General features: G+C 39.7%; 1 protein-coding gene across 7 annotated transcripts in view; it reads left to right on the forward strand.

Moving 5' to 3' along the window:
* Positions 1-15,473, forward strand: part of NLGN4X (neuroligin 4 X-linked) — a 242,268-nt gene that overhangs the window by 48,071 nt on the left and 178,724 nt on the right. For 6 of the 7 annotated variants that reach the window (XM_077343305.1, XM_077343307.1, XM_077343301.1 and 3 more), the window contains exon 2: positions 5,936-6,019. The gene's annotated coding sequence lies outside the window, so the exon portion shown is untranslated. Of the gene's footprint in view, positions 1-4,088; positions 4,223-5,935; positions 6,020-15,473 lie in introns of those variants that run through there. The other variant, XM_077343302.1, reaches the window with a different exon arrangement.

A 15,473-nucleotide genomic window follows, 5' to 3' on the forward strand; every position in this document is an offset into this window, starting at 1 on the left:
CTCAGTGGTTTATTATGCTGGAAATGCTGGAATTAGGAATCTTAGTGGTCTAACTTTCAAAACAGACATTTTCAAGATAACTATTTTCTGTCATCTGAAGATCAGTTGTAATTTTGGGAGATTGCCAAGCCTCAACTGGAGGTTGTTAACCCTAAACTGTGGTCACCATGTAACATAAATCACATACTACTGACAGTGAAACTATTTTAAGGAGATAATCTAGGCTGCTCTATACAGCTATTGATCCAACTGTGTGCACGTGAGCCTCTGTGTGGGATAGGGGCCAACAGAAGAAGTGTTGATGGTGGGGAAAGGGAAGATGTGGTGCAGGATAGAATTGTGTTTCTTAACTTTGTAAACTAAGCACGGATTCTTGGGATTAAGCTTCACTGAATAAAGTAGAACTTATTCCGGAGTAGACCTTTTTTCTTAAGCATCTCAACATATTTAGAGGTTTCTTTTAATGCAAAATTGACACGAAATCTCATGGCACAGTCTCATACAATGCTAAGTCAGGTGAAAAATCTATTTTGTATTTTGTGTCCGGTTCAAAAATTGTCTGTCTTGTTTATATTTTGTATATTTTACTACCTCTCTTTAAAAGTTGACTAGGTTTGAGAAACTGTTAAGATATAGCAATTGAGATTCATGAAGATTAAATGTAAATAAGTACTGAAAATAGTCAGTAGAGGTCAACGTGTTTGTTGCTCACAGCTAAATAAAAATCTGAGAGCATTTAAATTGAGAAGACCAAAGTCCAAGAGGGCTGACGGCTGCAGAAAAATTAAACAACATTAACTTAATAAAAAGAAGGAAACATTCCCAATCATTTATGGCAAAACAAATTTATCATAGTTTCTCCTGTTATCAGTAATGACTAGGTTTCTTCAGATAAATTATGCTTGTAACAGTTTATTGTGATATATTATTAATCCATTTTTTGCATTATGAATGGAATATATATGGAGAGACTAAGTAGATACAGGTTACAATTTCCAGGGCCGTTTTGACAATTGGCAGGAAGTTTGGGAGTTACCGGCAGTGGTGTGGGAGGCCTTTGCCAGCATCATTGTCAGTGATGCAGTGACATCCAGGACACACTAGAAATAATGTCATGGCAACACAGGGGCACTCTGATGTTTTTACAAAAACTCAATGGTAGAACATGTTTTTACCATAGTGTTTTTGTCCAGGTACTAGACATCCCACATTGCTGGCAGCTTGATAACATCATCTCTGGTACATGCCAAAATGATGTTGCTGAATTGCAGGTGATGTTGCTTCGAGACCAGTCTAGGCCTTTCCCTGCTGCTGGTAAATTCTCCATTGGCTAGCTGATCAATGTCAGGGCATAGGGTGTGGAGGATCCCCATTTCCAGTGGGGGCCTGTCAGCACGCAGAGAAAGCTCCTTGGCTCTAGTAAGGTTGCTTTCCAGGGCTAATGCTGCATGTACTTTGTTTTTTTTTCCAGTGTGGATCCTGCTGAATCAAGATCAATTTGAACTCAGTCTTCCTCTCCCCCTGCTCCCCACTGAAACAAAAAAGTGTTTTGCACATGCTTAGGGAGGCTTAGGGAGGCTCAGAAGAGGAGGGGAGCCAAGCACAGTCTTTCTATCTTTTCTTGAACAAGGGGGGGGGAGGATCGGCTTCTACTGAGAGAATATAATGAGTCACTAGTTACTAAGGCAATATGCAAATACAAACCCTTAGAAGAAAGAACAGAAGAATGGGGGGAAGGGAAAGACTCAAAATGTGTTTGCTCAGTTCTACATTTCAGCACATTCTGAAAGCTTTTTGGTCGTTCATTTCTTGACAGTTTCCCCCCCCCCCTTTAAATAGACAGGGGAGGAGAGGCAGATAAAGGGGGTGATGTTTGATCAAGGAGAAGAACTGACGGCTCAGAATGGGGGGGAGAAAATTAGGGCTTCCTCTTTAAGAAAAGCTTGGCAGTGTTGGCAAATCAGAGCTTCTCTAACACAGAGTCAGCCTGGCCAATCAGGACTTCTGTACCATGGAGTCTGCTTCAAATGCACAGCTGCTAGATTTTGTCATTGCTTCTCATTCCGATTCTTAAAATATTGAGGGTTAAAAGCACTCTAAGATATCGCATAGTAAAGGTAGGGTGACTCCGGATCAATCCTGCTTGTTGCAGAGGGAATATTTAAATCAGACAAAATCAAAACGGAAATCATATTCTGTGTAGACGGCAGGGTCTGATGCGAACTGGGACTGGAATAAAAGCTCCGTGCAGTTTACAGCCAGGTATACTTGGCTCCAGTAAGGTTGCTTTTCAGCCTGCTGCTCTCTGTAAGTTTCTTGGGTTAAACAGCTTGGAAATATTTTAGGGGACCTTAAAACACATAGGATAGTAAAGACAAGTATTTTAGAATGGTCCATTAAGGGTTAACATTTTTAAGAAACTGGGTATCACACTGCTATTGATCCAGTGTTGGAGATGAAATCTATTTCTTTTCAGAATGCTTGCTAGTTTCCTCATGGAATCTGGAGTTGTCTTGGAGTTCCAGCTGATCTCCAGGAAACAGTAAAATGTTTCTCTGGGGAAAATGGCAGCTTTAAAAGGTAGATTTTATGCCATCACTAGTAATCAAGCCTGCTGAATGATTAATACAGCGGGCGCTAGGGACTTACTGTAGGTGGGGGCTCCGTCGGGCAGCGGGTCCTCCCCCGGGCGGCGGGCTTTCGGCGGCGTCCTGATGGGGCGGGGGCTGCCCTGGGCAGCGGTCTTTCGGCGGCGGCCTGATGCTGCGTCAGGCTGTGAGGCAGGGAGCCCCCGGCAGCCGCGCTCTGCGCGACTGCCAGGGGCTCCCTCGGGCGTCAGGCAGGGAGCAACTGTGAGCTGCTCGCAGCACGGCTCGCAGTTGCTGGGGCTGGGAATCGGAGGGACCAATCGGCAGGCGCAAAGCGATTGTCTGTCCTGAGGAAGGGTCCGGACCCTTCCTCATCAAGGACAAATCCCACCTTAGAAGCCCTTAATCATTTATTTAGTTTGTGGCGCCCGTGGCGCCACGGGCGTTTTAAAGATACCTCCTCAGAACTAGAATTTGCAAGATCTGCAGTGTGTATCATTCAAGAGGATATGAAGAATATCCTACAGGGGTCATCAGAGGAGATGTGTAATTAACATATTTAGACTAGGAACCTCCTGGGATTTTCAAGGAATCTCCTCCTGTGTCCTGTGTGCTGATTGGCTCCACTGGAGACTTCCTGCTTTTTTGAACACACAGCCTCCCTGACTGCCTCTAGAAGAACAACAGTTAGGCAGTTAGGACTTTTTCTGTCCTTTCTCACTTACAAAGTTGTTTCACTCCTTAAAACTATGTTATTCTTTAGAGCAGCCTTGCATATTTTAAACTGCCTGCTTCACTTCTGGGCACAATTTGTAAATGATGCCCATGTATTTCCAGGATGACTGGTAGTTCAAGCCACCAGAGAGCCTCCAGGCTGGCTGATATTCATTTGGCATTATACTTCACAAAATCCATAGATAGAACTTGAACTTCATAGAAGTTTGTTAATTAGCCTTTTTATAATCAACATCATTTCTGATCTTCTCTGACATTTGCTCCTTCTAACATTGCCTCTACTTTTCTGTGCTCAGAGACAGTCAGATGGATTCCCAAAATGAAATAAAGCAGAAATTAGGATGTGATTAGATATGTATCTGTTTTAAGATTGCAGTGTTTGCCATTGTTAGCATCCTGAATCCTGCATTGGATAATGGTGCTGTTTTAATATTTGCCCCAAGGTATTCTAATTCCTTTGCTAGTTGCTCATTTCTTACCCAGATGGCTCTGGGTCATCTTTGAAATTGATTTGTTCAGTTTTAAAAGGATTGCACATTACAAAGGTAAAGATAATATGGACACCCTAAGTGGTCTTAGAGCTTGCTTACCTCCTGAATAGCCTTTGTAAATTGTTTCCTCCATGTTATTTGAAGGCCTTGGAACATATCACAGTAGGAATTCTCTTTACAATGTTCCGCCAGTGTAAACCCAAAGAAAATCAGAAATATCTGTCTGCATTTGTATGTTATCTGCTCAGGTGTCTATGGATATGATGCAGTTGATTTGAAGAGTTTGAAGATGGTCCTATGGTTTGGGGTGGAGGTGGGGAGACCGCTAAGAGCAACAGCATGGAAGATGGAGGAGGTGGAAGGAGTGATATAAGCAATCAGATCAGTGGATGGCTTTTCATCCTTGAGGTAGTTATGTTTTTAAGGCTGGCATATGGTTAAAGCATAACATATTAGACGTAAGGGCTGCCTTGTGGGTGTTCTGTTTTTTGAAAGATAATCACTGGCTTATGTTGTTTCTAAACAAATGTTGCATGTGACTTTAATTATACTTGGAGTTTCAACTTTAAAAGATGTATATTCAGATATTGCCTATACATATCAACTGTAAAGTGGAAACAAAATTGGTTGAATGAGAAGATGGAACGTTTTTCAGAGATAAACTTGGGCAAGATCCAGAAGCAAAACTGATGCAAAGATCTTTCATTATTTCTAGTGTTCAAGAACTGAAATCCACTATATTTCCTAGGATTGTTTAGTTAAGGTTGTCAACATCCAGGTGAGGCCTGGAGATCTTCTGGTATTACAAGCCCTGCTATTACAATCTCCAGACAGAAGACATTAGTTCCCTTATAGAATATGGCTATATTTAAGAGTGGGCTGTACACTGCTGAGGTTACATTCCTCCCCAAATATCTCCCAACCCATATGACATATGCTAGTGGTCATCACAATATCTACCAGCAGTGATCCCTGCTCCAACACAAGAAATTCCAGATTTTTGGTGGGTGATAAATGCAGCCACTGGCTTGGCAGGGAGGGAGTGGAGAGTTGCAGATGACTGTCATGGCTGGATCCAGCCACAAAAGAGGTAGTACAGCTGACTCAGCTGGGGCCCTTGCAGTCTCCTGCGGTGGCTGCATGAGCTCACCTGGCTACGAAAGGTGAGAGAGGCTGGGTGGGCAATCCTGGCGGCTATTTAACCTTGGATCACACCTAAGTCAACTCCCTACCCTCCCACTCTATTTTATTTTGTACTTTTGGGGGGTTTCAAGTCATTGTTAGCTTGAGTTATTTACTACTTTTGTCACAGCTAGCATGTTATGTTAAGTGGGTGGATCCTTTGCATTTGAAGCCCTCTTCTACGTGCCGGCCTCTGCTAGTACTGGGGGCCTCTATAAGAGGCTGGGTGCCAGCTGAGCTGCAGCACCTCTCTGTTCACGGAGGAAGCTACCATGTTGTGTGGGTGATGGTAGGTGCTCTAATTGAGGCCGACGCCCATAGGGCCTACACCAATACCACCCTCCTGTGGGCCCAGCACGCCTGATGGTTAGCTTGACCTGGTGGTCACTTGGTCTTCAATGGAGGCCTGCTGCTGTGGGGGCTTCATTTTGTCTGCTACCCACATCAGGGCTGGATCCACCGCTTGGTTTGGTGCCAACACTCATGTGCATAACAATAAAGCTGTGGCCAGAATTTATGCCAAAAGAACTGGTGTCTGTGTCCCATGTATGGCCTGGAACATGCCAGCCTGCCAGGTAATCTTCTGAATGCTGCAATTTTGCTACTTGTACCTGATGACAGGCGCACTGGATCTTGAAAGTTTACACCTTGAAATTTTGGGGGGCTTGAATCTAGGAGTTTTACTACTGCTATTGGAGCCCTACTGAGCCATTTTGTTGACTGACATTTGTCATCCCTTCGTTTTCTTTGGAGATTTAAGAATGAAAGGAAAATGAGTACCTACATATTGGATTTCTAAAAGTTGACCTCTGTGTTTGCTTGCCCTTTATTAAAAAGTTTTACAATCTATATTTTTAAAAAAGAATACTTGTGACATACAGTTTGAGATGGTGCTGTCATTTGTGTTACTGAAGGGCAATCTGTACCTCTTTCCAACAGGAGAAAAATATGCTGCATCTAAAACAATATCATGCCACCTCTCACAGATAGAATCTGAAGCCTACTAAAACCATATCACAGTTGGTAAGTGTTTTTATAGTAACATCCTTTTAATGTTTTAACCCAATTCTTTTTGCATTAAGGTCTATCTCGGGGTTACTTTACTGAATATACTGAAGTTACCGTCATTAGGTGTGCAATTTCTACCTCATAGCACAACAGACCTCTCTTCTTTTTGGTGGTCCAAGAAAATTAATTTCAAATGAAAACAAAGGTGGGGTTGTTGATGTTCACATGTTTGTTATTATATTTTAAAGAAGAATATTTTCTTAGGACCAAATTTATAGTCAAAAGGTAAAATATTGTGAAGGACCTAAAGCTCTATGCCAACCTCTTATTTAATTCCCTAGCCTCAGGCTTTATATTACTGTTTGCATTTAAAACATCAAATTGTCTAGAAATTGGTTCCCCCCTGTGGTCACACCCCAGTTCCCCAAAGCCAAGTCCGCAGACTTTAGAGAACAGGGTGGCACACAAGAAGACAAAACAGTTACAAAACCCAAGAAGGCAGATAGTCTATCCTCCTTGGCTGGTAGTCTGCCACCACCTCTGAACGGGTCCCTAGGCACCCAAGACCCAGAGGCAGTCTTGGAGCCTATTAGGGAATTACCTGGGAACTTGACCCTGTCTAGGGACAAGTCCCACAGTCAAAAGGCTTAGTTGGTAGTATGGCACAAGTTAGGTGGGCTAGGCTTCGTCTTAGCTTGTCTCAGAATCAAATGACACAGTTCTAAAAAGTAAGTTGATATTTATTAAGGTGCACACATATAATTATATATATACATATAATTATATACTGGCAGTGAGAAAACAAAAACGTTATACAGTATATCTGGCTAACACATGATACTCACAAGAATGTCAGAATGACAAGACAGAATTTCAAAGTTGCAGGTTCACAAGGCACAGACAAGGTTTTCCCAAAATCAGAACTGCACTGCACACTAGGATGTTACAATACAAAACCTTTATGGCTGATTCCCACGTGGGGTCTTGGGCACAAAATCCAATCATATCCAAATTAGCAATTTATTAATTAACCAATAGGATTACTAATGTCAAGTTAGATGAGCCAATCCTAAATCAGATGATGTAATGTCGACCCATCTCACTCAAGGCCCATTTCTCACAACAAGTTAATTGGAAACAACTGAAGCCAATTGTCTTATCAGTAAGTGTGAATAGTGTGAAGCTTCTCAAGGGCACAGGTGCGACTAATTGGCACTACATTCCTACACTATGAGAGCAAAGACTTTCTCAGAAGGCCCACTAAAGATTTTGCAGGGCCGAAGCCCGAACCAAAGTTTCAAGAACAAGACTTTAAGCTACTATTTCACTACACCCCCCCCCAATATTTTATTGATTTTAATAATTGTTTTATTATTGTGTTCATGGGTTTTGACTTCCCAAAAATGGGAAATACATAGATAAGTTTTGATGCTTCATTCAAGTAAACAAACAAACAACTGCAAGATAAGAAAGAAAGAAAGAAAGAAAGAAAGAAAGAAAGAAAGAAAGAAAGAAAGAAAGAAAGAAAGAAAGAAAGAAAGAAAGAAAGAAAGAAAGAAAGAAAGAAAGAAAGAAAGAAAGAAAGAAAGAAAGAAAGAAAGAAAGAAAGAAAGAAAGAAAGAGCTGGGGACCAAAATGTGTATTGTATATGTAAGTTAGTGGAAGAAACAGAATTCTTTAATGGGACCTGTAGATATAGGAAACTTGGCTGGCTATTATAAGGAGGGGAAAAATTGTAGGTAATGGTTCTGGCCATGTAGGTAAACCTACTTCCCTGAATGTATGACATGTCCCCTTATGGGTGTTTGGATCTTATGAGATGAGTTTGAATAAAACAGATCAAGCAAAATTTTGAACAGTGAGTACCAAACCAAATGTGATGATAGGAAATGAGTGCAGTTTTAAGGTTTTTCTTTAAAAAAAACATTTCTAATGAGACTGCAGGACAAAGTTCTGTGTTTTATGCATTTATTTTTTAAATGGTGTGATTTACAGTTTGTCATGTCATATTCCAAACCTGAAATGACCTGGAACAGCCACTTATTCCTCATTAGGAATAACATATAAGTGTTTATCTGAAAACCTTGTTTTGTTTTTTAAATGTAGGATCTCAATCCTATAGGTTCCTTCCCCCCAAATTGCCAGTAACTGAGGCAGCAGCTCAAAAGAAGTTTCAGCAAGCTAACTTCAAAAATTACATATATTTTACTATGAGACATATTCTCCTCAGGGCCACTTAACTGCCTGTTACGAAAGGAGTGAAATAAGGCTGTGTCCTTGCCCCACATCTTTTAAATTTGTATTTGTCTGACTTGGTCCAGAATTTTGATCAATCAATGGGCACCCTCCAAAGGCTGGCTCCCGTGCAATACCCCTGTTATTATATGCAGATGACACAGCCATCCTCTCGTACTCAAGAGTTGGTCTTATAAGATTTCTTAAGTGTTTTTACTCATATCGTCAGCGCAACTCTTTACTGATCAATTTCTCAAAATCTAAAATTCTAGTTTTTTTCTAAGAGTTGGACTCTAAGGAAATGGATGTTGGGTAGCAAGACGATTGATCAAGTAAAAAGGCATTACATTCAATTATAATCTTAAATGGTCTACCCACTGGGACCAGTCTTTGAATTTAGCTAAGTGTTCCTCAGCTCAAATTAAATGTTTTTATGTTTTGGAAGGCAACCAATTTGTCCCAGCAGCCATAAGAATTTTTAATGCTAAAACTTTATCCCAGTTGTTTTATGGTATTCCAATTTGGGCAAAGGCTTTCAATAGGAAAATAGAAGGGATTCAAGGAACCTTCTTTCACCAAATTCTTGGTGCTCCCATGTGTGTACCCTATTGTGTGCTGTGTGCTAAGCTTGGCCAACATTTTTTAGAAACCAAGGCTTGGCTGATAATTTTTAAATTTTGGCTTGAAATACTTTTCATAGTGGAGTCACACAGCTTACTCTTTTACTTAAAGATGGACCCACAATGCAGCTCATGGTTTCTCAGTATTGAAGCTAAAATTGTAGAACTAGGATTTTCAACAGATTTTTTTCCTTATGTTTAATAAGTTTGAAATTTTTAAATTTTTGAAACAAAGATTAGTGGTGGCCGATCAGTCCAAAATGTTTCCAGTACAACCCTGTGTATGTTCTCCTGCTGCTCTGGGGATTCGATTAAATTGGGGGGAAATTGTTAATTATTTTTATAATCTTACTAGTCCAGCCCTCCGTAGAGTTTTCATGCTGGCAAGAATGAGTTGTCTTCCCTCAAGCGTCCTTGCGGGAAGATACCGGCATGTCCCAAGGAGGGAAAGATTGTGGCCGTGTTCTGCGAACTGCCCCGATTCAACCTCTCATATTATTTTAGATTGTGAACTTCGCAGAAAACTTCTGGATCCTCTACTTTGTCCCAGAGGTCTAGTAAATGATGAAGCTACACTCCAGTTTCTGCTTAATGATCTTTCTGCAGAGACCACATTGTGTGTAGCTGAATTTTTAATGGCTGTTTATCGAGCTAGAATTAAGATGTATAATCAGCTGATTTTACTGTATTTTAGTCTATAATATCAGCTTATTTTATTCTATTATAATTTTATATATACATACACACACACACACACACTATGAGACAAGAACAATTAAGAAGAAGAGTTGGTCCTTATATGCCACTTTTCTCTACCCAGTCTCAAAGTGGCTCACATTTGCCTTCCCTTTCCTCTCCCCACAACAGACACCCTGTGAGGTAGGTGAGGCTGAGAGAGTCCTGATATTACTGCTCAGTCAGAACAGCTTTATCAGTGCTGTGGCGAGCTCAAGGTCACCCAGCTGGCTTCATGTGGGGAAGCACAGAACCAAACCCAGCCTGCCAAGTTAGAAGTTTGCACTCCTAATTACTATACCAAGCTGGCTCTCAACATCAAGCTGGCTCTCTGCTAAGCTAACTATCTATTTTGTATGAATCTCTAAATCATGATTATTCAATGTAACAGATCAGAGAAATAAAGCTTTAAAGTGAATTGGCTTATTTTGCAGTCATGTTGCCAACAGGTCACTGGAGGTGGGAGATTTTCTGCTAGCAGTGGTTTCCAGGAGAAAGAAAAATAAATTAGTCAACAATGAATGTGTGATGCCATTTTAAGGAAAACCTGGCAGTGACACAGTCTCTAGGAATCAGTGGAAACTCTATGATTTTACCATATAATTTCTGCCTGTTCCTAGAGAGACATGATGGCACACCATTGTCAGTGCTTGTGCCTTGCCCTGTGTCCTCATGACTCTTGATGACTGCTAAAAATAAGGCAATACCTTGGGACCAACAAGCCTTTTACAAAGCTACTCTTCAAGCTTTGTAGAACTCTTTTTCATGCTGAAAGGTATGCTAAAAACAACAAAACAGGTATGAATGCATATATTGTATTTTTTTAGAAACATTGTATATGCAATTTCTCTCATGATATTGTAGGTACCCATGAGATGGAATAATGGCTTGTGCATGATTGGAGACCTATGTTAGCAGTTTATACTGGGTTCAAAAGAAATAAGATTTTTGGACCTGTTTAGGAATTAGCTTTTTGTGTCTTGTGGTGGTAAATAACGATGTGGTGTTTATACACCTCTGCATTGGCGAGATGGATGGAAGTGATCTCTTTGAGACTTCACTGTTGTTATTGCTTGTGACAAGGTTTCCATTAATAGATGTGGTGGCTCAAAGGCTGTGAGTATCAACTGAAGGGGAAAAATGATAGGAACTCAGTTGTGTGCTGAAAATTTACAGTGGGTCAGTGGAACCAGGATTTAATCTTGAACATGAAAAACAATGGGAAAGAGTATTTTCCTCAGGGCAAATTACAATGGAGTACTCCTGCTTAGATTATAATTGACCATAATTCTTTAAGGCAGAAAATAATATATATCAAATAGATTCCCACATCAGAATAATTAAATCTACCCACATAAAAATGTATATGATAATAGCAAGAGGTCATTCTTTTAATGCAAAGATTAAATTTGCTACATTTACAAAATATATACTGCTGATGTAAGGCAGTGGCTAATGTTGCTTTCAGACATCATGACTTTTTCTATGTTCAACAAGTTCTGGTTCTTCTATCAGAAATTAAAAAAACACAACTTTGTTTTGTGTTTAAGCCATCCAGTTTGTTTTCTTCTTGTCTCCTTTTCAGCTAAAATCCCTCATTTGAAATCTGCAATATATGCCAACCAGCAGACCTTGGTTAATTGAAGCATCTTTATTTAGATTTTATAACTAATTAGGGATTTGCAAACCATTCTTTATCATGATTCATGAGTATGTTTTGCAAGTAGGAGTATGTCTTTTAAGGAGAGAGGTTCCTGGTTTACTTCTTCTCTTTGCTGCAAAACCACTAGATAGTGAGCTATGACTTGGCAACCCTAGACATCCCATTACAGAGATATACAGAGGGGACTGCCATTGCGTGCCTGTATGTTGCCACCTTGGACTTCCTCTGAGATCTCCCATCCACATATTAACAAGGGACAACCCTAAGCTTCAGAAATCTGATGTGATTGGGCTAGCCTGGGCCATTCAGAAATTAGAAGAACTAACATGATACTGTATGTTAAGCACGTTGAACATATGAAATATACTGGTACATATTTCTGACAATGGTATCTGTTGTTTAAGTGATCAATCCATTTTCAGTACAGAGCATTGATCCAAATATTATAGTGTTGTGTCATTAGAGCTAATTCCAAACTTGGCTGAAGTTAAGCTAAAACCGTAGACTAGAACCATGTACAGAAGAGCAAGGTCTTTCTACAAACTTGGGGAAATTTCATTTGCAGAAAAATCTTAAACTGTAAAAATAAGTACGGGTGAGTTTAAAAAAGAGATTTTAAAATGCAGAAGACTTCCTCGCAAGATCACAACAGCCATTGTGTTGACTATCTAGACAATTCTGGTAATCCCAAATGGCCTTTGTTACTTCATTTCTAAACTGGAAGAGAAAAAAAGGAGTAGATCCTGAGGCAACACAAGGGAAGGCAAGTAGGAAGACGGGCTGGAAGGAGGAAGGAAATAAAAATAAAACAAATGAGGGAGGACAATGGACTGGAGGGACTCAAGAAAGCACAGGGTGGGAGATGAAAAGCTGTTAATGGAAAAGAAGGAGGGGAGAGGAAGTGTCAGAAGGAATGAGAAAGGAAGAGAAAGAGCCAGGGGAAACAGTGAAACTGTGTGGAAGGAAGAAGAGAAAACTGAGATAGCTTGAGGAGAATGATCATCTGGGAAAGAGATGAGAATCTCTTTCTGAGTCATTGTATCCCAGGTTTTCTAATAATGTTTTAGTGCTCTCTTATATTCAGATATTTTATGGTATGTCAATCTCAGAGGTGAGCAATTATGGCTTGGCAGCAGCAACTTAAAAAAAAATAGAATCACACAAACTGTTGAACATTATGATTAATGTGGTAAAGGTTGTTCTAGGTGATATTAAGTATAGGAAAATGCAACAGACCCCCATTTTTCAAGAGCCAAAGACCAGCTTCAACAGCTTTGTATGTAAAGTGCTGCATTGGGGTAGATGTGTCCTGTGCATTTACCCCGATTACTGGCTGATATAGACAGCTATGATATTGCTGATCACAGGAAACTGGATTGTGGAAAGAGAACTCTTAGAATTACATTTGATCGCCAACCTACAGAGTTTAGTTCCCCCGGAGAAAATGGCAGCTTCAGAAGATAGACATTATAGTATTACACAGTGCTGAGGCCCTCCCATCCCCAAACTGCTCTCTCCGTGGTTCACCCCAAAATCTCCAAGTACTTCCTAACCCAGAGCTGGAAATCCTAGTTGGGAGATTTAAAACTTAAATTTTGTTGTTCATCCTTCATTCAACCTTCAAATAGATAGTCCATATCCCTCCCCGATAGTCAAAGCTGATATCGCTAAACATCTGTTGGAAGCATATAAAGGAAAATTGTAGAAAGTTGCTTTTATACTAATAACCCAATAGTTCCAAATAATTAAGAATTAAAGACCTCCGTATTTCAAGTTAAATGGTTTCAACAACTCATTTATCATCTGTTAGAGTGGTAATGTTTAAAGAATAAAGATTAGAAAATTTAAAATTACTTAGTTTACTTAGAAAGTTCATAAACATTGATTTGTTACATCATGTTTAACAAATTGTTCTTTGATCTCCACAATTTGAATGCTGCTAGAAGAAAGCAGCACAATAAAAGGATTTTAATGGATGAGACGTAACTTCATCAGTCTAATTCCATGCCAAATGTAAGCAATCCACCTCAATTATGCTAATTGGTGCCCTAAAAGAAAGCTATACAGCTGTTTAGTCAATCAGAAAGGTAGAGATATTTTCCTTTTTCAGTAGAAAACATTTCACAATGTTGTTGCCAGCAGGCAAACTCCTTACATATGTTTAAAAATGTAATATAATTTGACATTTATATATCAAAGTTCCCCGTGGAATCAACACATTTAAGGATGGTGTTTTTTCACATTTCAAAATGTTTTACTTAAATAGCTTATAGAATTTTTGTTCATCTGTTTTCTTCCACAAGCCCAGTCCTTAAATGCTTTATGACTCAGCATCTCATTATCTTACTAGATAACAGAATCTTCAAGTTTGGCTGTCTTTTAAGCACCAGTGGCACAAGCAGCTGTTATTGTTTCTTTTTAAATCCTCCCTCAAAGCAATTTTCAGAAGAATGCATTATTCTTCTATTTTATTTTCATATCCATGCCATCAAGTTAGCCATGGAGCACAGTATGTAATTTGGGGCCATTTTTCTCTTTCTTTGTCTAAGCAGAAATTTGAACCTACAAACATTGATGTGCATTTCGGTAAAACCAAGCTGAAAACATACCCATAAAACAATTTTTTTTGGGGGGGGGATGGATAAATTTGGCATCCTAAATATATGCAGAAATTTTCTGGGATACTGAAAAAAATGGTCCTGGAAAATCCTGGAAAAATTTGGAATTAACCATAAATATCAAGACCTCACCTCCTGTTTTCCCATTGTTTCTGTGTCTCCCAGGGGTTTCTACCAACTTTGTAATCCCAAATTTTAAATTAGTCTTGTTGGGCTTGCACTACAACAGTGACACTGGATATCTGTACATTGCCTTTAGTTTGATTGGACTTGCAAGCATGCTTCCCACCTTCAATTTTCACTGCAGAGATTCTCTGGTTTGACTTAAATTCTGTTGGGTTTGCATTGCCACTATGGCCCTGGATTCTGTCAGGTTTCTGCACATGACAATTGGTTCTCGGGAGCTTGCAAAAATGCCCCCCCCCCACACACACTTTGAATTTCCACTGGAGAGATCCTCTGGTTTGGTTTGGTTTTTGTTTAGCTTGGCCTGTTGACTTGTGGTTCTACTGAGATTATTGAGGGTTTTCAAAGGTTCTGTTGGGAGGCATTTAACCAGTAATTACTGCTCGCAAGGATGGCTTCTACTCTGGAAGCACTTTGGAGTCCCTCCTTCATAGGAAGTAATGGAGGGTGTCTGGGGGTACCTTCACAGAATTGGTCCATTGGTTCCTTGGTCCAGTCTACTTGAAATCTGGGGGTTATTTAAAGGACAGATGCCAGCAGCTGTATGGCAATATTGGTGCCTGTACTCTTAAAAATTCTCCCTCCACCTACAAATTGAATCTGAATACCATACTGATAGTTAGTTTTGGGGAATATTGGAAATAATGATATTTCGGTGACTGGAACACATTTATACTAGTCTGTGTAGTTTTAATGGCCAAAATACTTGTAGATGCTCTATAAGGTATAAGAAGAAGATTGTGCTGCAAATCAGTGGTATTTAAATTTAAAGAACTGTTCTTTTTAACCAATAAAATCCTTAATATCCTGGCGTGAAGGTACCCATTCATCCATTTCATTCAGCTTTCTCCACCGAGAATCAAACTTATGCTAATCTTGCTGCACTTTCCATTTGGTAATACCAGTCATCATCTGAATTAATTCCCCCTCCTTTATAAGTGGGTGTGTACAGATAGAGAGACAACTGAGAAGCTGAAAGGCTTTTGCTATTTAGTGATCGTGGAAAAAGCTAGACACAATCATGCAAGGAAAGAGAATGAGATTGAGTCCAAGGCCTTAGACATATTACTTGCCAAATGTACCTTTACTGGTTGATTAATACACTGGGAATGTCTGCTTATAGTTACTTTCTCTGTCCCCAATTTGTTTTGATTGTGTCATAAAAAAGCAATCTCTTGGTGTTTATAGGATGGTAATTCAAGGAAAACCAATTGGAACAATCAGTCTTTATTACCTTTATCTCCCTGGCTATATTGCTTTTCTGTTGCTCATCTGCATTCAGCCTGAATGAGGCTTGAAGACCTTTCTTTCTGACTGATTTAGACAGAGCATACTCTTAATTAATCAGATATGTTTGATTTGCACTCTGTTACCTTGATCTAGCACATACTGGCATGCTGTTGGTGCACCTG

The sequence above is a fragment of the Paroedura picta genome, chromosome 6 (assembly GCF_049243985.1).
Source record: "Paroedura picta isolate Pp20150507F chromosome 6, Ppicta_v3.0, whole genome shotgun sequence".
In the NCBI taxonomy this organism is placed as follows: domain Eukaryota; kingdom Metazoa; phylum Chordata; class Lepidosauria; order Squamata; family Gekkonidae; genus Paroedura; species Paroedura picta.